The sequence below is a fragment of the Saimiri boliviensis genome, chromosome 20 (genome assembly GCF_048565385.1).
Source record: "Saimiri boliviensis isolate mSaiBol1 chromosome 20, mSaiBol1.pri, whole genome shotgun sequence".
In the NCBI taxonomy this organism is placed as follows: domain Eukaryota; kingdom Metazoa; phylum Chordata; class Mammalia; order Primates; family Cebidae; genus Saimiri; species Saimiri boliviensis.
In genome coordinates this window covers 31,059,425-31,082,193 of record NC_133468.1, presented here as the reverse complement: position 1 = coordinate 31,082,193, position 22,769 = coordinate 31,059,425, and the positions used below count along the sequence as shown (strand labels likewise).

At 48.1% G+C, this 22,769-nt stretch overlaps 1 long non-coding RNA gene across 3 annotated transcripts; it reads right to left on the bottom strand.

Moving 5' to 3' along the window:
• Positions 1–1,951: 1,951 nt before the first annotated feature.
• On the bottom strand, positions 1,952–20,345 carry LOC141582454 (uncharacterized). 3 transcript variants are annotated; one of them, XR_012515299.1, is made up of 4 exons: positions 16,161–20,345; positions 10,168–10,349; positions 8,958–9,043; positions 1,952–7,173 (listed from the first exon to the last, which is right to left on the bottom strand). It is a non-coding gene; the product is annotated as an uncharacterized LOC141582454 (long non-coding RNA). The 3 variants fall into 3 exon arrangements; XR_012515300.1 differs by having other exon boundaries at positions 10,168–16,278; positions 19,660–20,345; XR_012515298.1 differs by having other exon boundaries at positions 10,168–20,345.
• Positions 20,346–22,769: the final 2,424 nt, after the last annotated feature.

Here is a 22,769-nt window from a genome sequence, read left to right as displayed (position 1 = left end):
AGTTCAAGACAAGCTTGGCCAAAATTATGACAGCTTGTCTCTACTAAAAAAAAAAGTGACCAAGCGCGGTGGCTCACACCTGTAATCCCAGCACTTTGGGAGGCCAAGGTGGGCAAAAATCATGAGATCAGGAGTTTGAGAACAGCCTGGCCAATATGGTGAAATCCCATTTCTACTAAAAATACAAAAATTAGCCGGATATGGTGGCATGCGTCTGTAGTCCCAGCTATTTGGGAGACTGATGCAAGAGAATCGCTTGAACCTGGGAGGTAGAGTTTGCAGTGAGCTGAGATCTCGCCACTGCACTTTAGCCTGGGTGACTGAATGAGACTCCTTCTCAAAAAAAAAAAAAAAAAAAAATTAAAAATTTAAAAAATTAGTGAAGTGTGGTAGCACATGTGTGCAGTCCTAGCTACTTTGAAGGCTGAGGCAGGAGGCTCACTTGACCGGAGTTCAAGGTTACAGTGAGCTATAATAACACTATTGCACTCCAGGCTGAGCAACAGAGTGAGACTGTCTCTACTGGGTGTGGTGGCTTATGCCTGTAATACCAACATTTTGGGAGGTGGAGGTGGGAGTTTGAGAACAGCCTGGGCAACATAGTGAGACTCATCTCTATCAAAAGTTAAAAAAAAAAAAAAAAATTAGCTAGGCATGGTGACACCTGCCTGTAGTCCCAGCTACACAGGAGGCTAGGGTGAGAAGATCACTTCAGCCTGGGAGATCAAGGCTGCAGTGAGCTATGATGGTGCCACTATACTCCAGCATGAGAGTGAGACCCTGTCTCAAAACAAACAAACAAACAAACACACATACACACACACACACACACACACGCACACACGGAAACACAGTTGCAATTCCTTCCCTTTCAAAGAATAGAGTCTTTTTCTTGTTGCATAAGGAAATTCTCTGTGTATTCTGGAAGTGAGCTCCCTAGCCACTCACTGGAGGAAATTAGCCTTGTATAATGACAGATGCAGCTGGCTGTTTTTAATTCTTTGCATCTCATCACGGCCTTAAACCAGAATCAACCTTCCCAACAATTTTTGTGGCCTCAGTACCATGGCAACATCAAACAAATTCACACAGCATCTGCAAGCTGCTCACTGGCCCTGCTTGCAGGGAAGTCTAGTCCTCCTTAGGTAAGGTGGATGGCCCAGGTGGGAGGAGGTCAGGCCACAGGAGTCTCCAGAGGATGGGCTATCCAGACAGAAAGACTGGGGTATGGGTGAGGAGACCTCAGGCAGGTCCCAGTTGACCACTGTCTAATAACAATTAGGTAATGACCACGTATTCTTCTGCAGTCACTTCCTCTCTTCCAGCTACAGTAGGTCCCTAAATTAAAGAAAAAAAAATGAGCAGAATATGGGGTGGGTGCAGTGGCTCACTCCTGTAATCCTAGCACTTTGGGAAGCTGAGGCAGGTGGATCACCTGAGGTCAGGAGTTTGTGACCAGCGTGGCCAACATGGTGAACTCCATTTCTACTAAAAATACAAAAATTAGCCAGGCATGGTGGCGGGTGCCTATAATCCCAGCTACTCAGGAGGCTGAGGCAGGAGAATTGCTTGAGCCTGGGGCAGAGGTTGCAGTGAGCTGAGATCTCACCACTCCACTTCATCTAGGGTGACAGAGTGAGACTCTGTCTCAAAAAAAAACCATTGTGATCCCTGTTCCATCATCCAGGACATGCTGAGTTAATCCTCATGGATGCCTCCGTTAAGTGCTACTGAGATCTTCATTTCCACCATGGTAGTGTGGCTTTTGCTGAGAGAAGTCTTTGCAAAGCACCTGTCAGGTGTGTGTGATGAGGTGGTGGGATGGGGACAGATTGGTGGACAACATTTCTGTTATCTTTTCTTTTTTTCCCAAAGTTAGGGAGCACATTCTCCAGAGACCATAGGAAAAAAGAGTATCAGCATGGAAGAAAAACAAATACATAAGCCCCTCTTTAGAAAGAATATTTTTTTATTTTATTTTATTATTATTTTTTAAAGACAGAGTATCTCTCTGTTGCCCAGGCTGGAGTGAGATGACATGATTTTGGCTCACTGCAACCTCCACCTCCCAGGTTCAAGTGATTCTTCTGCCTCAGTCTCTCGAATAGCTGGGATTACAGGTGCCCAACACCATACCTGGCTAATTTTTGTATTTTAAATGGAGACAAGGTTTTACCCCGTTGGCCAGGCTGGTCTTGAACTATTGGTGTCAAGTGATCTGCCAGCCTTGGCCTTCCGAAGTGCTAGGATTACAGGCATGAGACACTGCACTTGTCCGTTTTTGTTTTTTTTGAGACAGAGTTTCCTTCAGTTGTCATGTTGGAGTGCAATGGCATGATCTCAGCTCACTGCAACCTCCATCTCCTGGGATCAAGCGACTCTCATGCCTTAGCCTCCCAAGTAGCAGTGATCACAGGTGCCCACCACCGTGCCTGGCTAATTTTTGTATTTTTAGTAGAGATGGGGCTTTACCATGTTGGCCAGGCTGGTCTCGAACTCCTGGCCTCAAGTGATCCGCTCACCTCGGCCTGCCACCGTGCCCATACTTAACATCTTTGATTACTTCCTAAGGGTAGATTCCAAGAAATGAGGTTACTGGTCCCACAGATAGTCAGAGGGGCTATAGGCAATAACACTGGTAACACCAAGGTTCTAGACGTGTCAGCAAAGAAGCTCAGCTGATGAGATCAGGTGGTATCCACGCAAGAGTTTTGAAAGAACTCAAAGATGAAAGTGCTGAAAGAATCATGAAATGTAATGATTTATGATTACAAAGAGACAGGGTGCTTAAAAACACCACAAATTAAAAATTAGCTGCCCTGAGCAAATAAAAAGTTCCCGAAGGGCACCCTAGAAATTATGGGTTCCTAAGTTTGACTTTCGTGTTGTGAAAGTTAGTGGGGTCAATGCTGAAGGGAAGCGTTCCTCTAGCATGTCACGCCGTGTTGCAGAAACCATGCATGAAGGACCCTGAGGTATGCTTCTTTGCATGGAAAAGTGAGCTGTGAACTGTCGTTAAAGGTTTCTTCCCATTCTGGCTCTGAGAGACCATAAAGTTTCACTGGAGAATCACCTCCCTACTACATTCTGAAGGCAGCCATGACTTCATCCAGCATTGGGTGATGACTTTCCTTGGAACTGGTGTATCATGAAATCCTACCATCATCTTAATTAGCATGGGAAATGTTGGAGCATCATACACAAATTCCTTTCTTGGCCTCTTGGTTGCCCTTCATATGCAAAATCCATATTTTTTCCCCCTAGCTTCTGTCACAGGACCCTTGGGGTGTAATCTTTCTGGCCAGAAACCTCTGTGGCCAGTGGTGCCTTTGCTGGAGTTTTGCTTGGGCCCTCTGGGCTCATTCTGCCCACTCGGTTTGGCAGGCTGCTCTTGGCTCGTGCTACCAGTCTTGATCCCATACTTGCCAAGGGTGAGCCAGGCATAGAGGGGTGAGGAGTGTGTGAGTGAGTGAGTGTGGGGTTGGGCCACTGAGCACAGCCAGGCATGCTGGCTGTGGCAGGGCAGGCAGCTCCGTGTGCCTGCTCCCTGCAAGGCTGTGGCTAGACCAGGCATACTGCAAGCAGCTTCCATAGCTGGCAGTGGGGAATGCAGTGGTGCCCAGAAGCTTGGAGACACCAGTAACCACAGAGCCCTAAAGAGCATGTCACAGCCCTGGCTTGGTGAGCTCCCAGGTCTGGGCTCCCTGAAAAACCAAAGCTCTTCTCTCCTTCTCTCTCTTCTCCTTCTTGTCACCCACAACATGGCCAGCAAGGGGTGTGTTTCAGCTGAGTTTGTGTTACAGCTCTTTCAGCCCTGCCATTCATCAGGTCCCTAGTTCTTGTCCTGCATCCAGGAAGAATGAGGTACGCAGACAGGTAGAGGGTGAGCAAGGTGAAGAAGTGCTTTAATCAGCAACAGAACATCTTAGAAGCTCGGAGACCAACAGTGGGTAGCTCCTCTCCACAGGCAAGTCATCCTGTTATCTGATGGAGTCTGGCTGAGTCTGGGGTTTCTATGGGCTTCAGAGGGAAGGAAGTGCCTGCTCATTGGTCCATGGGCAGGCCTTGAAAAAGCACAGTAAGTTCCCACTCCAGTCCACAGAACTTGCAGCCTGACCTCCAGGCCTCAGGCCATCCCTGGCCTAACGGTGGGGCTTCACTGGGGACTCACCCCTTTCCATTCACTGGACTGTCTGCTTCCTGCCACCATTGTTCTATCATCCATGGTTCCCACAGCAGTCAGGCTGTTCATACTGAGGGGTGCCTGCAGGCTCGTGCCCAGCTGCTCTGCCTTAGCCTCCCTCCTGTGGTCATGGGTGCTCAAAGTCTGGAGGGGGCTGGGGTGGCAAGGGGCTGGTGTGTCAGGTTTGCCTAAGCATGCTTACACTCAGCCAGGTGGTGACAGCTCCAGGGCTTAGACACAACTTTGCTCTGAAATCAAAGTGGGTGCCAGGAGCAGGGAGAGGCCAGGCAGTGGGAACAGGCACTTCCAAACCTGTGGGGGCAGAGAGGCTTGCCAGGTTCCTGAGAGTGCAGAGATGCCTGGGTTTGCGGCTGTGGCTGGGTGGCTGCAGCTGCTCCTGGGAGAGAGGGACTCCTGCTCCTCCAACTTGGAAGGAGGGGGGCTTCCACGTGTTTGCAGCTCCCTCCAGCTCCATGGAGTGCTGCAGTCCCAGCCGTGCCTCCCTCATTGCAGCCAGCATCATGGCAGTGGCTACTCCAGATGGGGCACTGTTGCTATTGCTTCCAGGTGGGAGGTCACAGAAGGCTTGGAAAGGGATCGAGCAGGCTCTGCTTATCCTATAGAGTTTTTTCCACATGCAATTTCCTTCTTGTCACAATCTGATAATGAAAAAGAAATGTCAAAAATACATATTTGAAAAATCTCACAGGAAGAGGCAAGGGCCCTTTGTAGGAAACTAAGAAATATGTTCCATTTATCCTGAGAAGACAATAGCTTGTAATTTTCATTCCCATAGATGAACCATCTTCATGGACATTTCAGAGTTGCCTAATAACAATTAAAAAATAAATATCAATAGAAGATTCAGGTTGGGTGTGGTAGCTCACACCAGTAATCCCAGCACTTTCAGAGGCTGAGGCGGGGGGGACAGAGTTCAAGAGTTCAAGACCCCAGGTGTAGGGCACATTACAAAAAAAGAAAAAAAGAAAAAAAAGAGTTCAAGACCCACCTGGCCAACATAGTCAAACCCCATCTCTACTAAAAATACAAAAAATTAGCTGGACATGGTAGCATGCACCTGTGAGCCCAGCTACTTGGGAGGCTGAGACAGAAGAATCGCTTGAACCCAGGAGGTGGAGGCTGCAGTGAGCTGAGATCGTGCCACTGCACTCCAGCCTGGGTGACAGAGCAGGACTCTGTCCTAAAAAGAGAGAGAGAGAGAGAGAGAGAGAGAGAGAGAGATTGATTCAGGGAAGAAGGTAAATTGACAATCTTGACAATCTCTCTCCCTCCGTCTCCAAATGTGTGTGTGTGTGTGTGTGTGTGTGTGTGTGTGTATGTGTGTATGTGTGTGTATTTGACACAGGGTCTTATTCTGTCTCCCAGGCTGCAGTGCAGTGGTATGATCACTATGCTGCCTAGGCTGATCTTAAACTTCTGGGCTAAAGCAATACTCCTGCCTTGGCCTCCCTAAGTTCTGGTTTTACAGGCGCCATGCCTGGCAATGCTGCCTTTTTTTTTTTTTTTTTTTTTTTTTGAGATGGAGTCTCCCTTTTGTCGCCCAGTCTGGAGTGCAGTGGCACAATCTTGGCTCACTGCAACCTCTGCCTCCTGAGTTGAAGCAATTCTCCTGCCCCAGTTCCCTGAGTAGTTGGGATTACAGGCGCCTGCCACTATGCCCAGCTAACTTTTGTATTTTTAGTTGAGACGGCCAGGTTGGCCAGGCTGGTCTCAAACTCTGACCTCAGGTGATCCACCTATCTCAGCCTCCCAGATGCCACCTTTTGATGGGAAGTGGTGTGATTCTGGAATTGCAATGTGGGACCAAAAATACTGCCATGGTCACTTCTGGAAAACACAGTCTACCACTACTGTGTGTCAGCCACCCAAACGTGGGCTGGTGGAGTTCAGGGATGAAATCCTCAGGGTGCCTTGGGGACCTGCTTACTACTCAGTCCCCTATCCCTGTCGATCTGCCTTCTGCCCCTAGCAGGGCACTGTACAACCTCCTTTTGTGGGGACTCTTGGGGTGGGGCACCAGTTGGATAGCTCAAGCCCAGCTACCCGCTTCTGGGTCCACTTATCTGTGAGAAACTTAGGCATCTTTGGCCACTCAATTGGCTGGAACATGGACCTCCTCTGGTGCTGCTTCCCCTCTCTGGCCACCTTCTCTGGCTACCTTCTCTGGCTACCTTCTCTGGCCATCTTAGTGGACTTATTGAATCATCCACTATCTGCCTAGGTGGGAGAGTCTTCTACCTAAAATAATGCTCAACTAGAGGATGAGGTTTTTTGTAGATATGGGGTCTCCCCTGTGACTGAGACTCCTGCTTCCCCTACACCCAAGTTGTTTTTGTGTTTTTTTTTTTGAGATGGAATCTCTCTCTGTCGCCCAGGCTGGACTACAGTGGTGCAATCCTGGCTCACTCCAACCTCCGCCTCCTGGCTCAAGCTATTCTGCCTCAGTCTCCCCAGTAGCTGGGGTTACAGGTGCCCAACACCACGCCCATTGTATTTTCAGTAGATATGGGGTTTCACCATATTGGCCAGGCTGGTCTTGAATTCCTGGCCTCAAGTGATCTGCCCATCTTGGCCTCCCAAAGGGCTGGAATTACAGGCGAGAGCCACAGTGCCGGGCCTCTGCCCCAGGTTTTGAAGACATCCTCACTTGTCTTCATGATGAGGGGGCAACGGAACCAGCCACGGAGGAGGAGAGGGATGCCCCCTTTGATAGGCAGAAGGCATTTGGCTTCTACAAAGTCCTTTCTCTCTTCCTGGTTTCATCCAGACTTGAGGAGCAGAAAAACTGGGTGAGCAAGCAAAACACCTGAGCTTTTCTGTCTGTCATGTAGGTGGCATCTGGGATCTTTGCTGTGAGCTGGGAGTGTCCTCCTGAAGTTTGTCCTTCTTTGTTCTCAGCTTTGGACTCCAGCCACGGACAACAGAGTCTTAGCCCACATCCAGTCCCATGACTGCAAAAGCACCTGGGTCTGAATGAGGATGTTTATGAGAACATTAGTGCCAAATCAAATCAAATCAAAACAAACCAAAAAACCCCTCAGCCTTGTGGCCTCATTCCCAAGTAAGCCCAAGTTATATCCTTCTTTGCTATGATGTGTAGGGGACGGGCGCTGGACGCGGCCTTGGTTCTCATCTTCTCTGTACCGTGTACTCTTGGCCTAGTTACTTGAACTTTTGGAGCCTTGGTTTCTCTGTAAAATGAGGATTCAAACAGCTCATTGGGTTGTCATGAGGCTTGCATGATGGAGTTGATTCATGTAAATCAGCAGTTGCAGGGCTTGGCACATGCTAACGGTATTGCTATCTCTGTCTCTCTCTCTCTCTCTCTCTCTCTCTCTCTCTCTCTCTCTATATATATATATATATATATATATATATATATATATATATATGTGGCCTCAATTGCATTGGACACAAGGTGAGTTTAGAGCTCTGGGCTGTTGACTGACTCCTGAGCTTGAGTGGTATGTGTGGGTCCATCCTGAAGCTCTTTCCCAGCAGTGCTGAGAGAGGAGGAGGGACTTGACTCCACAGGTGGGGCTTGGACTCTGGACCAAATTGAGGACTAGCTAAAAGAGGGCCAGGGCAGAAGCAGCTTTTCATAAGACTTGCCCACCAGTAGGCCATGTCAATTTACTGTTGCCATGGCAACCCCTGGGTGTTACCACCCCTTTGCATGGCAATGAGCTGACAACCTAGAAGTTACTCGTCCTTCCCTAGTAATTTCTGGACTAACTGCCCCTTAATCTACGTGTAATTAAAGTAGGTAGGCTGGGTGTGGTGGCTTATACCTGTAATCCCAGCACTTTGGGAGGCTGAGGTAGGTGGACCACTTGAGGGTCAGGAGTTTGAGACCAGCCTGGCCAACATGGCAAAAGCCGGTCTCTACTAAATAAATGCAAAAATTAGCAGGGTGTGGTGGCATGCACCTGTAATCCCAGCTACTGGGGGGCTGAGGCAGGAGAATCGCTTGAACCTGGGAGGTGGAGGTTGCAGTGAGTGGAGATCATGCCACTGCACTCCAGCCTGGTGACAAGAGTGAGACTCCATCTCAAAAAAAAAAAAAAGTAGGTATAAATAAGACTCAAAACTGTCCTGAGATGCGAATCCCTGCTCTGCAGGAGCAGTCATGGAGCTGTAAGAGCACTGCAGCTATGACACTGCCTCTTCCATAAAGCAATTTTCTTCTCCCTCCAGCTTGCCCTTGATTTTTTTCCTGGGCAAAGCCAAGAAACCTTGTGGGCTAAGCCCCATTTTGGGGCTCGCCTACTTTGCATCAGGGCCAATGAGAGCGCATCCTCTGTCTACAGTACACAAAGTGTAAATGCATCAGATCAATCTGGTTATATTTTTATGTAACAAAATTGTGAGTTATTTTTCAGTTGCCATTGGACCCCTAGGTGAAGGTCAGGTAACCAGAGCATGACCAGATGAACCAAGCATGCAACCACAGGACGGAACCTAGGTGCTCAGACTGAAGAGGGGGACTGAATTAAGAAGCGGGCACCGCATGGCAGGATCCAGGATCCAATCAGATTGAGTGCTGGCTGCACCTCATGACAGGACTCAGTCAGATCATACCTCCTGGCATCACCTTATTTCAAGAGCCAATCAGTGTCATTACCTTATGCTTATAAAACCTGACCTAGCCCCTGGCTCTGGGAGACAGATTTGAGTGTTTCCTTGCCAGACTGACTCACAATAAAGCTTTTCTTTTCTCAAAAGCTGGTGCTAGATGGGAGCAGTGGCTCACCTTTGTAATCTGAGCACTTTGGGAGGCTGAGGCAGGAGGATCGCTTGAGCCCAGGAGTTTCAGACCAGTCTGGGCAAAGACTCTGTCTATAAAAGATAAAAATAAAAAAGGGATTAGCCAGGGATGGCAGCACATGTCTGTAGTTCCTGCTACTTGGGAGGCTGAGGTGGGAGGATCACTTAAGTCCAGGAGGTCAAGGCTGTAGTGAGCTATGATTGCATCACTGAACTCCAGCCTGGGGGACAAAGTCAGACTCTTGTCTCAAAAAAAAAAAAAAAAAAAAAAAAATCAGCCAGTTTCATGGTATTGGGCTTTATGTGTGTCAGGCAGTGAGCCCATTGATTGCTTGGTAACAAAAGATGACAGAGCTCAATATAACCCTAGTGGCTGACAGGGATCTAACTGAGACAAGGTGGGACTTCCTCACTTTTTTGGAACTAAAGCAAAGAAGACCATGCTAACATCAGACTGTGTTTTCAGGCTTTGTCTTTCAGGCCATTGTCCACACTGAGTTCGGCCCACACTCTATAAATTTTGCATGACTTTCTTTGCAATCCTGGGATTCAGCCCAGCACGGTGGCTCATGCCTGTAATCCCAGCCCTTTGGGAGGCCGAGACAGTGGATCACAAGTCAAGAGATCGAGACCATCCTGGCCAACATGGTGAAACCCCCTCTCTACTAGAAATACAAAAATTAGCTGGACATGGTGGCACATGCCTGTAGTCACAGCTACTCGGGAGGCTGAGGCAGGAGAATCGCTTGAACCTGGGAGGTGGAGGTTGCAGTGAGCCAAGATCTTGCCACTGCACTCCAGCCTGGTGACAGAGCGACACTCATCTCAAAAAAAAAAAAAAATTCCTGGGATTCGACCTTAGGATGCAATGCTCAAACTTCTCTAATCCCTGGGGTTTCCATCACATGCAAACTGGGAGTCATTTCTAGCAGGGCCTGCCAAGTTTTCCCTCTGGTAAAGATAAATGTCAGAGGACAGAGAACACACAGCATGGGGACACATCTCAGAGTTGGGCTGGAATCTGGAGAGCAGCTGGACCAACTTGGAACTTCCTCTAAATAACTGAATAGTTTACAAAGGAAAAGAACTGTCATTACTCCAAGAAGCCTATGGCATAAGGCAGCAGCACAGGGTGGATGTGCAAACATATCCAGAGACAGCCTAGGGCAGTGGCAAGGAAGTAAGCTGTCCTTTACCTGCAACATGATCCTTCCAACATCTGGTTCCAGGAGTCACAGTCTGATTTGAACAATCTATGGTGGGCCAGGTGCATGGCTCATGCCTGTAATCCTAGCAGTTCAGGAGGTTGAGTATGGTGGATCACTTGAGGTCAGGAGTTTGAGACCAGCTTGGCCAGCATGGTGAAACCTTGTCTCTACTGAAAATACAAAAATTAGCCAGGTGTGGTGGTGTATGCCTGTAGTCCCAGCTACTCCGGAGGCTGAGGAATGAGAACCGGTTAAGCCCCGGAGGCAGAGGTTGCAGTGAGCCAAGATCATGCCACTGTACTCCAGCCTGGGCAAAAGAGAGAGCCTCTGTCTCAACAACAACAGCAGAAAAACCCAAAACAAAAAAACAATCTATGGTGGTAATGAATGTAGAGAGAGAAGAACTGGTGTGGTTATTCATGCCTATAATCCCAGCTACTCGGGAGGCTGAGGTGGGAGGATGGCTTGAGCCTATGAATTTGAGACCAGCCTGGGCAACATAGTGAGAATTTATCTCAAACAAACAAACAAACAAACAAATAGTGAATGTAGAGAGAGAATAAAGAAGGATAAAGGAGAGGGCTACTTAACATTTTTTGGTGGGGGGAAGAGAAGTCAGGGCTTCGAAGTAGAGAGTACTTGAAAACTCATAAATATGGCTGGGTGCAGTGGCTTAGGCCTGTAATCCCAGCACTTTAGGAGGTCGAGGTGGGTGGATCACTTGAGGTCGGGAGTTCCAGACTAGCCTGACTAACTTGGAGAAACACCATTTCTACTAAAAATACAAAATTAGCTGGGTGTGGTGGCACATGTTTGTAATCCCAGCTACTCAGGAGGGTGAGGCAGGAGAACTGCTTGAACCCGGGAGGCAGAGGTTGCAGTGAGCCAAGATTGCATCACTGTACTCTAGCCTGGTGACAGAGTGAGACTCCATCTCAAAAGAAAAAAGAAAAAATGTTTTAAAAGCTGCAAAACACAGTCACACAGTTGTTACAGAAAAGTGATCACTAAAGAATAAATTGGGCTGGGGCAGGGATGGTGGCTCACATCTGTGATCCCAGCATTTTGAGAGGCTGAGGTGGGTGGATCGCTTGAGGTCAGGAGTTCAAGACCTGCCTGGCAAACATGGTGAAACCCCATCTCTACTAAAATACAAAAAAATTAGTCAGGTGTCGTGACACATGCCTGTGATTTCAGCTACTTGGGAGCTTGAGGCACAAGAATCGCTTGAACCCAGGAGGTGGAGAGATTGTGCCACTGTTCTCCAGCCTGGGCGACAGAGTGAGACTCTGTCTCAAAATAAATAAATAAACACAGGCTGAGTGCAGTGGCTCACACCTATAATCCCTGCACTTTTGGAGGTCGAGGCCGGTGGATCACTTGAGGTCAGAAGTTCGAGACCAGCCCAGTTAACATGGTGAAACCCCATCTCTACTAAAAATAAAAATAAAAAAATTAGCCAGGTGTGGTGGCACATGCCTGTAATCCCAGCTACTCAAGAGGCTGAGGCAGGAGAATTGCTTGAACCTGGGAGATAGAGGTTGGAATGAGCCAAGATCACGCCATTGAACTCCAGGCTGGGAAACAGAGCAAGACTCCGTCTCCAAAAAAAAAGATGAAATGACGATGCCTTTCGGGTAGGTTTGGTGTTTTGGGTTGTAAAAGGGAGGATAAAGAACTGGAAGGAAGTAGCTAGAGCACTAATGGGGACTCAGGTATTGTGCAGGTTTGAATGCAGGGGAGACAAAGCCCAAGAGGAGACGAGAGCAAAGGAACTTGGAGGAAAGTTTCTGTGATTCTATATCATGTTCCCTTTCTTGTCTGCATGATTTCAGCTGGTGGTGGGATTCTCTGTGTATGCTTCATGCACTTTCACACAGTTGGGGTTCAGTCTCTCAATATAAGGTTTTTTCTTCCTTTTCATTTCTTTTTTTTGGGGCAGGGGTAGGGGTAACGACGGAGTCTTGCTCTGTTACCCAGGCTGGAGTGCAATGGCAAGATCTCAGCTCACTGCAACCTCCGCCTCCCAGGTTCAAGCGATTCTCATGCCTCAGCCTCCTCAGTAGCTGGGATTACAGGTGCTCGCTGCTCCACCCGACTAATATCTTTAATAGATATGGGGTTTCACCATGTTGACCAGGCTTGTCTCGAACTCCTGACTTCAGGTAATCTACCTGCCTCGGCCTCCCAAAGTGCTGGGATTACAGGTGTGAGCCACTGCGTCTGGCCTCTTCATGGAAGGCTTTGAGTGGGGTGCAGGGAATAGCCTACTGGTGGTGTCCTTGGGGGAACCCCAGGTGCCCCTTGTTGCTGACCACTTTTGCTTCCAGCATGTCTGAGATGTGATGGTCTCTACTGGGAGCCAGCTGCAAGGCGGTTATGTGGTGAAACAAGCTCTCTTCTTGCCTTATTTTTCAGCCCAATGAAGAGGAAAGTGTCAGAGTAGAAGGGGTGTAAAATCTGGAGTCACTCTCCAGCCTCCGCATCTTGTTTGGCACTTGGTTTGTGCAAATGACCTGACCTCTCTAAGTCTCGACTCCCTCATCTGTAAAATAGGGATGATTTTGGCAGTAGCTACCCACTTAGCTACCCTGAAGATGGTATGACATTGTAGAGATGGCAATGCTTTGTAAACTGCAGAGGACTTTTAGGTGCCAGCCACCCCCACATTTTAAATGCGGAGAACCACATTTCTCACCACCTTGCAAAATAAAACTTCACAGTTTATTTGGGTTGGGTGTAATTACTGGGGGAAAAAAGTGTAAAAATCATAATGTTTTAGAAATTTCCCCAAAGAAGAAATGGTATTGGCTGGGGCTGCCTTCCCAGGGGCCCTGGAACTCTGAGGGTGCTTGACCTGCAAATGGCCCAGCATTGAGCAGAATAGCCAGATGGCCCTGCTAGCTCCCTCCCTGTGCAAACATCTCTCACCCAGCCGAGTCAACAACCCTCCCTGGGTCAAGAGGCTCCTCCATGCTGCTTCTGTGTGGTGTAGCCCAGAAACTGGGCGGCTGGAGCATGGAGCTCTGGACTTTGTTTACAAAGGGTCATCTGCTTTGGCTCCTCTGCTTATGTAAACAAGCCTGGTGGGCCCATCAGTACAGCCAGGCCCCACTCTCACACTCTCCTCCTGTAAACACATTACAAAGAATCTTTGTAACTGCCCTGGCAGAGTAGCTCTGCTCAGTGGAAGAGAGCCTGCATCTGGAGGGGGTGAGACTGGGGGCAGGGATGGATGGGGAAAGAGCGGGGAGGAGGGGATAGGTGGGGCAGGGGTGGTGCTCACTAATACCTCCTATACCATGTAGTACAGAAAACTAAGCTTTGCCCAAGGTCTGGCTGTGAGAGGAGGGAGCCTGTTGCCTGCAGCAGAAAACAAGGTAGCAGGGAGGCTGGTGTTAGAAAAGGGGTGGAGTGGAGCATGGTGGCTCACACTTGTAATCCCAACAATTTGTGAGGCTGAGGCGGGACGATTGTTTGAGGCCAGGAGTTTGAGATGAGCCTGTGCAACATGGCAAGATTTTGTGTCTACAAAAAATACAAAAATTAGCTGAGTGTGGTGGCATGTGCCTGCAGTGTGAGCTACAGGAGGATGAAGGCAGGAGGATCACTTGAGGCCAAGAGTTGGAGGCTGCAGTGAGCTATGATCATACCACTGCACTCCATCCTGGGTGTCAGAGCAAGATCCTGTCTCTTAAAAAAAAAAAAAAAGAAAGAAAGAAAAGGGGAGAACCTTTATTTCCTAACATCCTACAGCCCTGACGCCCTGACACTTTTCTTACCTTAGCAATTCAAATGTGGTTAAAAAAAAAAAAAAAAAAAAAGAACTAGGCTGGGCAGGGTGGCTCACACCTGTAATCCCAGCACTTTGGGAGGCTGAGACAGGCAGATCACCTGAGATCAGGAGTTCAAGACTAGCTTGGCCAACACGGTGAGACCTCATCTGTACTAAAAATACAAAAATTAGCCAGGCGTGATGGTTTGTGCCTGTAATGCCAGCTACTTGGGAGGCTGAGGTTGGAGAATCGCTTGAACCCAGGAGGTGGAGGTTGCAGTGAACCAAGATGGTGCCATTGCACTCTAGTCTGGGCGACAAGAGCAAAACTGCATTTCAAATAAATAAATAAATAAAACTAAAGCCTCCTCTTCAAGCAGTACAGGGTAGAAGCAAGACTATTAGCTGGAGAGTCAAGAAAACAAATTGTATTCTTGCTCCTACCCCTAATGAGCTGTGTGTCCTTTGGATGGTGCTTTAATGTCTCAGAGTTTCCTTGTCTAGATAAATCAGAATGATAATATCTGCCATTATTTTGAGCACCCTTGATGTGAAAGGGACTTTTTATGTGTTATTTATCTACACAAATACTCAATGAGGTAGGGTCGATTGTCCCCATTTTAGAGATAAAAGACATTAAGGCTTCGCTAGGAGAATGGACTTGCTCAAAAATATGCATGTGTAAGTAGTAGGAACAGCTCTTTTGTATTCCAAACCCCATCCTGTCCCTGCAATTAAGAAAAGTGGGGCCAGGGTGGTGGCTCAAGCCTGTAATCTCAGCATTTTAGGAGGCTGAGGTAGGAGGATTGCTTGAGCCAGGAGTTCAAGACTAGCCTGGGCAGCAAAGCAAGACCCTGTTTCTTCTTTGCTTTTCTCTCCCTCCCCTCCCTCTCTCCCTCCCTTCCTTCCTTTCTTTTTCTGGAGTGCAGTGGTGTGATCTTGGCTCACTACAACCTCTGCTTCCCAGGTTCAAACGAGTCTCCTTCCTCAACCTCCCAAGTAGCTGGGATTGTAGGCATGTATCACCATGCCCGGCTAATTTTTGTATTTTTAGTAGAGACAGGGTTTCACCATGTTGGTCAGGCTGGTCTTGAACTCCTAACCTCAGGTGATCCACCCACCTCGGCCTCCCAAAGTGCTGGGATTACAGGCATGAGCCACGCGTCCAGCCAGCAAGACCCTGTTTCTACAAAATATAAAAAATTAAGCCGGGTGTGGTGGTATTCACCTGTAGTCTCACCTTCTTGGAGGCTGAGGCAGGAGGATCACTTGAACCCAAGGGAAAAAAAGAAAAAAAAGAAAACCAAAAACTATTTTTATTGATCAGGGACAAAGTTTCTGACTTCAATAAGCTCAAGGTCTGGAGTCAAAGCCTCTACTTCTCCCAGATATCCCCTCCCACTGTATTTATTTATCACCTTGGTTAAAATCCAGGGAAGGTAACAATCAGCAACTTGTTCCACTTGGGGTAGAACTTGGCAGGAACTCCCGGAGTTGCTGTTACTACCTTTTCAATTCCAAGGCAATCCATAAAATGTCTAAATTTCTATGGTACATCTTGGAGGCGCATGAGGGAGAAAGAGCCAGCAAACCTCACGTCTACAGACAAAATTAGTTTTTTGGTTTTTTTTGAGATGGAGTCTTGCTCTCTCACCCAGGCTTAAGGGCAGTGGCACAATCTCGGCTCACTGCAACCTCTGCTTCCTGGGTTCAAGCTATCCTCCCACCTCAGCCTCCTGGGTAGCTGGAATTATAGGTGTGCGCCAAAATGCCAGGAGAGGGTCTCACCGTTCAGGAAGTAAATATCTATTTAATCCTTTTGTTTTCTCTGTAGCGTCCACAACCTCAACTGTGCTCAGTATTCCTCAGGCCAGCAGGGTCTGATTGCTGGCCTGAGGGGTGTAGGATTTCAGACTCACCATGGGTGAACAGCCCTAGCTTTCCTCCTTTCAAAGGTTAAGTCCTTACTTCTGTTGGTAAAGAGTGGCAGCTGGGCTTGGACTTTTCAGGAAGGAGACTAGAGGGTTTTCCTCTGGAGAAACTGACCCAGAGATAAGAGCTACAGATACTGGCCGGGTGTGGTGGCTCACATCTGAAATCCCAGGACTTTGGGAGGCTGACGCAGGTGGATCACCTGAGGTCAGGAGTTTGAGACCAGCCTGGACAAATGGTGAAACCCTGTCTCCACTAAAAATACAAAAATTACCTGGGTGTGGTGGTGCGCGTCTGTAATACCAGCTACTAGGGAGGCTGAGGCCGGAGAATTGCTTGAAGCAGGGAGGTGGAGGTTGCAGTGAGCTGATATCAGGCCACTGAACTCCAGCCTGGGTGACAGAGGAAAGAAAAAAAAGCTACAGACACTGACAATTGGGAGTCCTATTCCCACCAGATCATCTAAGGGGAGCACATAATGGAGAAAGTCTGTCCATGCCCAGACCTGAGGTCGGCTTCTGACAGCCCCACATTGTAACTGAGTACCCCTATTTTCTAAGAGAAATAGAATGAGTTATTATTTTATTTTATTATTATTTCTTTCTTCTTTTCTCTTTCTCCCCCTGTTGCCCTGTTTCCTACTTAGCTCTTTAGGAATGCAATTATAACCTCTTACTTTTCCTTCACCAGACACTCCCAATAGGGCAAGCTTATCTAACTGCACGCTGAGAAGCTCCAGAATGGAACTCACTCCCACCAGGAGACCACCTCGAGGACAACAGTCCATTTACAACCCAAAGCGTGCCTGACTTGAAACTCTCTTCCACCTGGGGAGTTTTGGCCACCTTTACAACCTAGTTCTGCCCATAAAGGTGCCAACTAGACAATCTGGTTAAAACACCAAGTTAGTTTTGTAGACCACCCACCTGCTTGCTCCCTCCCCTGCATGCCATTCATGCCAAGTCCCCCCCCACCTTTTTTTTTTTTTTTTTTTTTGAGACGGAGTTTCGGAGTTTCGCTCTTGTTACCCAGGCTGGAGTGCAATGGTGGGATCTCGGCTCACTGCAACCTCCGCCTCCTGGGTTCAGGCAATTCTCCTGCCTCAGCCTCCTGAGTAGCTGGGATTACAGGCATGCGCCACCATGCCCAGCTAATTTTTTGTATTTTTAGTAGAGACGGGGTTTCACCATGTTGACCAGGATGGTCTCGATCTCTTGACCTCCTGATCCACCCGCCTCGGCCTCCCAAAGTGCTGGGATTATAGGCATGAGCCACTGCACCCGGCCTCAAGTTCCCTTTTAATAGTCCCTGCTTTCTGCCCCAGAGTTGAAGGGACACCCTTAAGGCAGGAAGCCTGTACTTCTTCCCCTAAGCTAGCTTTGGAATAAAAAGTCACTTTATACCACATCTTGTTCTTGTTAATCAGACTCTGCCAACAGCGAGTGACTGAACCCTGTGATTCAGTTACAACACAGACATGTGAATGGACAGAGAAGATGTGTGAGGAAAGCTCTTATCTTTTTTTTTTTTTTTTTTTTGAGACAGCTTCTTCCTCCATTGCTCAGGCTGGAGTTCAGTGGAGTGATCATGGCTTACTGCAGCCTCAAACTCCTGGCTCAACCAATCCTCCCATCTCAGCCTCCTGACTAGCTGGGACTACAGGCATGTGCCACCATGCCCAGCTAATTTTTGTATATATTTTTTGGTGGCGATGAGGTTTTCATGTTGCCCAGGCTAGTCTTGAACTCTTGGGCTCAAGCCGGCCTCCTGCCTTGGTCTCCCAAAGTGTTAGGAATACAGGCGTGAGCCACCACGCCTGGCCAGTGCTAACATCTTTAATGAGGACTGTTACTGCTTTTCCTTGAAGTTTTGATTGGAAATATATACATAGTTTTGAGTAGTTTTCCCAACTCTATTAGCTTTGGGCTTGTTTTGAGTGCCAGGCAGGGGCTTTCAAACAGAAAAATAAGGAACATGGGTTTAATAATTGGTCATAGGAAAAAAGACCTATCTGGTCCCCTCTCCACAAAAACAAATCCAAAGACACAAAAGAAAGAAAGGGCCAGGTGTGGTGGCTCACATCTGTAATCCCAGCACTTTGGGAGGCCAAGGCTTGAGCCCAGGAGGTAGAGGTTGCAGTCAGCCAAGATCATGCAACTGCACTCCAGCCTGGGCAACGGAGCCAGACCCTGTCTCAAAAAAACAAGAAAGTGATTTACAAAGTATATTTATTTATTTTTCTTTTATTTTTTTTTTTTTTGAGACGGAGTTTCGCTCTTGTTACCCAGGCTGGAGTGCAATGGCGCGATCTCGGCTCACCGCAACCTCCGCCTCCTGGGTTCAGGCAATTCTCCTGCCTCAGCCTCCTGAGTAGCTGGGATTACAGGCACGCGCCACCATGCCCAGCTAATTTTTTGCACTTTTAGTAGAGACGGGGTTTCACCATGTTGACCAGGATGGTCTCGATCTCTCGACCTCGTGATCCACCCGCCTCGGCCTCCCAAAGTGCAGGGATTACAGGCTTGAGCCACCGCGCCCGGCCTAGTATATTTATTTTAAAATATATATATTATCATGCTTGCTTTTACACAGATAAAAATGCTATGAGGTGTTTTATGGGTATAAGAGACATTATGATGTCCCAAATTTTGTGAGGATTGAATAGGTTACTATCAGTTCCACATACATCTTTCTTATCACTTTCTGGAATTTACTGCTTCTCTTCCTCTTCCAACATTGCTTACTGTACAGAGACGGAGGCTCCATAATGGGAAGGGATACATCACATTTTTTTTTTTTTTTTTTTTTTTTGAGACAGAGTTTCGCTCTTGTTACCCAGGCTGGAGTGCAATAGCACGATATCGGCTCACTGCAACCTCCGCCTCCTGGGCTCAGGCAATTCTCCTGCCTCAGCCTCCTGAGTAGCTGGTATTACAGGCACGCGCCACCATGCCCAGCTAATTTTTTGTATTTTAAGTAGAGATGGGGTTTCACTATGTTGACCAGGATGGTCTCGATCTCCTGACCTCGTGATCCACCTGCCTCGGCCTTCCAAAGTGCTGGGATTACAGGCTTGAGCCACCGCACCCGGCCACATCACATTTTTAATGCTTATTCATAGTAAAAACAATGACAAACCTCTGACGTATTACTACTGCCTGCCACACACATTGTGGTGGATGCTTTATACTAATTAACCTCATCTGTTCCTCCCTATTACAAGATACTATTGCTATCTCCCTAGAAATCAGGAATTTGAAAGTCAGAAAGGTTAAATAAATTGGTTAGTAAGTGGCAGTCAGTTCTCCTGCTATACTATTTCTAGAAAACAAATCCAGAGATTTTAACTTATTTTTTTAAGGGGCTTGGCTATTTTTAGCAGAAGGGATCTGTGGTTACACATTCTTTAATCACCACTCCCCAACACAGAACAAACAGTTACCAGGATGGGGCTGGGCACGGTGGCTCACACCTGTAATCCCAGCACTTTGGGAGACTGAGGTCAGGAGTTTGAGACCAGCCTGGCCAACATGACAAAACCCCGTCTCTACTAAAAATACAAATATTAGCTGGGTAAGGTGGTGGGCGCCTGTAATTCCAGCTACTCGGTAGGCTGAGGCAGGCGAATTGCTTGAACCCGGGAGGCGGAGGTTGCCATGAGCCGTGACCGCAACACTGCACTCCAACCTGGGCAACAGAGCCAGACTGCCTCCACCCCTCCCCCCAAAAAACCCACAAACAACCATTTGTCAGGATGGCGTCGAAATATTTACCACTCTCTCTGTACTTCTCACTTTTGGAACTTTGTGCTTTTGTCTGAACTCCATCTGGAATGTTCTTCTTGGATGGCGGAGCATGTCGTCCACGTATCCAATTCCTACCCCTCCTCCGAATACAAGCCACTTTGTGGAAGTCTTCCCTGATCCCTGCCCACAAGCTTTTCACCTGCATCTCTCTCTTAAGCCGTCTCAGAGTAAACCGAGAACCCACGTCAGTACCGGCACCCTTGCTGAAGTGTCCCATCCTGGGAAAGGCAAAACTCTTGTCTGAATCTTCATTTGACGTCTACTGGGAGTAACTGCCCGTTGGAGAATGATTAAAAACTGCAAGTCAAGGGATGCAGAGTGCGTTTTCCAGTACAACAACCCGGACTTTCTCCCAGGCCATTTGCAAAAGGAGCTGACACGGACGGCAGCATGGATTTTGGTGGGAGCCGGGTCGGCCGGAAATCGGCAGCCTGCAGGTTCCAAGGGTGCCAGAAAAGAGGGGTCCAACCGCGGACCGCCCCCAGCCCCCGCCCTTTTAGTCTTCCCAGCTGGCTCGGGGAACAAAGGGGGACCGGAGAGAGACTGGCGCTGCGTGCCTGGGGACAGACGCCTCTCGCTGGGAGTCCCGAGAAACCCCTCACCCAGCCGCGTGCAGAGACAAACAGCACTGACAGCCGCAGGCCGCTGGCGCCACTGCCCACAAAGGCCGGAAGTGCAGCCGGCGTCCGCGGCCAAAGAGCCCTCTCTAGGACTTCGAAGGCCCGGCATCTCGGTGGTTCCCTAGACTAGGAGGCAACCCCCGTTCCCCCGCGCCCTCCCCGCCACTCCCTGCGACAGGGGCCTCAAAATGAGTCAAAAGGGAGAAGAGCTTGGGAGCGGTGACTCATGCCTGTAATCCCAGTCCTTTGGGAGGCTGAGGTGGGAGGATCACTTGAGGCCAGGAGTTCGAGACCAGCCTGGGCAACATACCGAGACCCGGTCTCTACCAAGAATTAATAAAATGGGCCGGCTGTGGTGGGGCGCACTGGTAGTCCCAGTTATTTGGGAGTCTTAAATGGAAGGATCACTTGAGCCCTGGAGTCAGAGGCTGCAGTGAGGTGTGCTTGCACCATGGCATTCCAGCCTGAGCAACACAGTGAGACCCTGTCTTAAAAAGGAAAAAAAAGAAAAAAAGTAAGGGAGGGAAGGAAGAGAAGGAAGAAGGGAGGGAAGGAAGGAAAGGAAAGATAATGGAAGGGAGGGAAGGAAGGAGGTAAGGGAATGGGAAGGTAGGAAGGAAGAAGGGAGGGAGGGAGAAAGAAAAAAGGAAGGAATGAAGGAAGGAAAAAAGGAAAGAAGGGAGGGAGAGAGGGAGGGAGGGAAGGAGAGAAGGAAGGAAAGGAAAAGGAAGGGAATAGAAAGGAGAGAAGGAAGGAAATGGGAAGGAAGGAAGAAAAATCGAATTCAGCAGCACACGTGTGGAAGAGGAAATCCATTTACAATGCATCCGGGCCTGAGTTTCAGCTGAGGGGCTGGAGCATGGCTGATTATCATGCTGGCTTCCCCCAGAGACCAAGGAAACAGGCCTGGAGCAAGTTCTTGCTTGCTCAGGGTCTCACAGTGACCTGGGTCAGAAGCCAGGGCTTGTGGGACCATGGATCATGTCCTTTCCACTGCCTGGACTGCCTCTCATCAGAAATGAACACTGATAAAATTCATTGTGCTTTCAAAATGGTAGAATACCCATGACAGATCAAAGCAGACAGAAGAGAGTGTGCAAGACTTCCGAGAAGACGCCTCACTCATCAGCAGGGCTATAGTTTGAGGATCCCTTATCTGAAACGCTTGGGATCGGAAATGTTTCAGATTTCAGTTTTTTTTTTTTTTTTTGACTTTGAAATATTTGCTTTACTGGTTGAGCAGCCCTAATTCCAAAATCCTGTCAGAAATGCTCCAATGAGTATTTTCTCTGAACACCGTGATGGCCCTCAAGTTCTGGTTTTGTAACTTATGGAGGTCAGGTATTTGGATTAGGGATACTCTCCCTGTACTATATAAAAACTAAAACTGAAAACAAAATAGCAGTGTTTGGTGAGGATGTGGGCAAATTAGAATCTTTGTGCATTGCTAGTGGGAATATAACATGGTGCAGCCCCTGTGGAAAACAAAATAGTGCCTCTTCAATAAAATTAAAAATAGAATTGGCCGGGTGTGGTGGCTCCCGCCTGTAATCCCAGCACTTTGGGAGGCGAAGGTGGGCAGATCTTTTGAGGTCAGGAGTTTGAGAACAGCCTGACCAACATGGCAAAACCCTGTCTCTACTAAAAATACAAAAAAATCAGCTGGGCTTGGTGGCTCATGCCTGTAATCCCAGCTACTCTGGAGGCCGAGGAGGGAGAATTGCTTGAGCTTGTGAGGGGGAGGTTGCAGTGAGCCAAGATGGTGTCATTGCACTCTACCCTGGGTGACAGAGCTAGACTCTGTTTCAAATATATATATATGCAAAAGAGAGAAATTGGATCAGCTGAAGAGCTTACAGATTTGCAGCGGATAGAGGCAAGGAAGCTTTGTGACCTACTTTTAGGTTGTGAAACTTGGTCTTGATTCAACCCCCAAATGGTCTTCATATACAAAGCATCTTTGCAGAGGAAGCTCTTTGGAGAAAGAAAATTGGCGAGATAGAAAGCACAGCCAAGAGATGACAAGAGAGAATTCTCTAGAGAATTTCATGGATGAAGAGGAAAAACAAATCCACAAGTTCATGGGGATAATCAGTTATTTGAATTCAGAAAGAGTGATTACCATGGAGGCTGGGTGTGGTGGCTCACGGCTATAATCCTAGCACTTTGGGAGGCCAAGGTGGGCAGATCACCTGAGGTCACCAGCCTGGCCAACACGGTGAAACCCTGTCTCTATACAAAAATTAGTCAGGTGTGGTGGCAGGTGCCTGTAGTCCCACCTACTTAGGAGGCAGGAGAATCACTTGAACCTGGGAGGCAGTGGTTTCAGTAAACCGATTTTGCAGCCTGGGTGACAGAGCAAGACTGCCTCAAAAAAAGAAAAAAAATAAAAGTAGATAAATGGTTGCTAGAGCCTGGGGTGGGTGATGGCAGATTGCTAATGGGTACTGGGTTTTC